The 2291-nt window shown below is 38.9% G+C and overlaps 1 protein-coding gene across 3 annotated transcripts in view; it reads left to right on the forward strand.

Moving 5' to 3' along the window:
* Nucleotides 1-2291, forward strand: part of slc13a1 (solute carrier family 13 member 1) — a 51874-nt gene that overhangs the window by 39296 nt on the left and 10287 nt on the right. The gene's annotated exons all lie outside the window — the stretch shown is intronic.

The following is a 2291-nucleotide window of genomic DNA, read 5'->3' on the forward strand; positions in this document are numbered from 1 at the left end:
CGGCCCTCGAGGACTGGAGTTTGACACCCCTGCCTTATGATGTACAGAAAAGTCTACCTTATATTTGGATCACAACTGGTTGTTACGGAGGCATCCCGAAGTGTAATCGTAAGCCAACTTCAGCGGCCGCTTCGTCCAAACTATGAAAACTCTGACGGTGAAGCTCTGAGTTCATGAGAGCCGCCAACTGAAACACATTCTGTCTGAGCGGCCACAAGAAAAATAAAGTCATGAGTTATAACACTATTTTCCAGAGGTGGTGACTCGAGTCACATGACTTGGACTCGAGTTGTTAAACTCAAGACTTGAGACTTGACTTTGACTTTCACACCATTGACTTGGGACTTGACTTGAAGCTCTTTACTTGAAAATACTTGATATTTTCACTCGTCAAAAATTTAAAAGACATTTATAAAGTGTCCGCATTAATTAATTTCACTCATTCCGTATTAACAGGCGCAGACCGTCTTTTTTTCTCTTTTCCACACTCCGTCTGTATGTGTGCGTAGCTACAGTACAACCAATCAAATTAACAGGATTTAAAAATAATTGGGGAAAAAACGAGACGAAAAAAACGTTCAAAGCAGATATACTCTGGTGAGTAACTYCTTTTCGGTACATCAGTCATGAAATATCCAACTAAAAACGGAGTGAAACATGCAAAACCTGCAAGACCAGGATCTCAAATGGAGATACAACTTACAACTGTTCGCCATTTGAAGTTGCACAAAGAGTTAAGCAGTACTTTTATTTTACTATGAGACAACTGACTAGCTAACGTCGTGTTAGCAACTGTGGGTTACGTTGGTGATGCCGCTTATCTTTCACTTGTATGCTATGCTTAGTCATGCTCTATAAATTCACAATAATGTGCACCGTGTTAGGTCAGGAAGCTAATGTGCTCAGTGTTAGCTAAGGGAAGCCGGTGGATCATGAGCGGGGTCCAGATCAGAAAGCAGGTTCTGTACCTGAACTCAGGGCAGAGAGTTTCTCTCTGTCCCATCATAATGATGGACCGGGTCCAGTTCCATCACAGGATAGCGTATTCTGTAAGGTAATTTAGGCTCAAGGATCAGAGGTGAGCAGAAAATCAGGACCAGCCACCGCTTCAGTTTCTTCCAATTACTTTTTTTATTCAGTCTTTAATCGGACTTCCCCCCCAGCATTCAAAAGCTCACTGTTTTTATCCAAAATTGGCACCACACCTGTGCTTGATTGGACACAGCCACCAAGGAACAGGTCAAAACATTTAAACAGAGAAACACAAAAAACTACAAATCAATTTACAAACTCCTACATAATGAAGTTATCTGCAAAATAAATTACATAATACAAGATRACTCAAAAGGTTATTTTTAAAAGGAAAACAAACAAACAATACACAAAAGAAAAACCCGAACTGTCAAGTCATTCAATGAGAATATTTCATTCATTCAGATCTAGGATGTGTTATTTGAGTGTTCCCTTTATTTTTTGAGCAGTGTAGTTAAATCACTTCCAACTCATTTGGCTACGACTCCAGAAGTATCTGCTACTACACATTAGAAAACATTTCATGTAAAAAGTCTGTTTTAAAACAAACTACAAGTAAAACTTTCAGCCATTAAACAAGGAGCATTTTTAATGACACTTTAGTATTTTTGCCCGTCTCCCTGCATGAGGACATACGGGTTTCCATGTTGTCACATTTTGTAGATGCGTCACCAGGTTTGTCCCAACCTGATGGAGAGAGAAGACGGAACAAACAGGCCATTAGTGATGCACTTATTTAAACAGTAAACAATTTAAGCATGATTCAGAGATGAAGGTTGACTTACAGCTTAGATATCAATGAAACCTTCTGAACGTCCAGGTTGATGGGCCTGAAACTCTTCTCCCAAATTAGTACGGTGGAGCAGGGAGGAGTACTGGTAGCAGCTCCAGGGCTACATCATCTTCTGTATCAAACATAAGCTAGTGTTAAAATGTTGCAGTAACTAAAAAGCATGAAAACATTTTAGAGAACATTTCTTCTGAGCTTCAATACCTTGAGGGAGCAGACTCATGTACTTGGCCATACAGAAGGTCTTTGTTGAGAACAAGGATTTTGGGTTTCGCTTAATTCTCCTGAAGATCCTGGATGTAAAATTACAAAATCTATCAGAAGACAAAATCACAAATCAAACTTTAAGAATGACTGACTGAATTCAATCTTATAGCTGTCTCCACTGCAAATAACCTGTAAATAGCCAGCAATTTCAAATATTCAGAGTAATTTTTATGTTCCTAAAAATAAATATAGCACTTAATAA

This window comes from Poecilia reticulata, linkage group LG6, assembly GCF_000633615.1.
Source record: "Poecilia reticulata strain Guanapo linkage group LG6, Guppy_female_1.0+MT, whole genome shotgun sequence".
In the NCBI taxonomy this organism is placed as follows: Eukaryota; Metazoa; Chordata; class Actinopteri; order Cyprinodontiformes; family Poeciliidae; genus Poecilia; species Poecilia reticulata.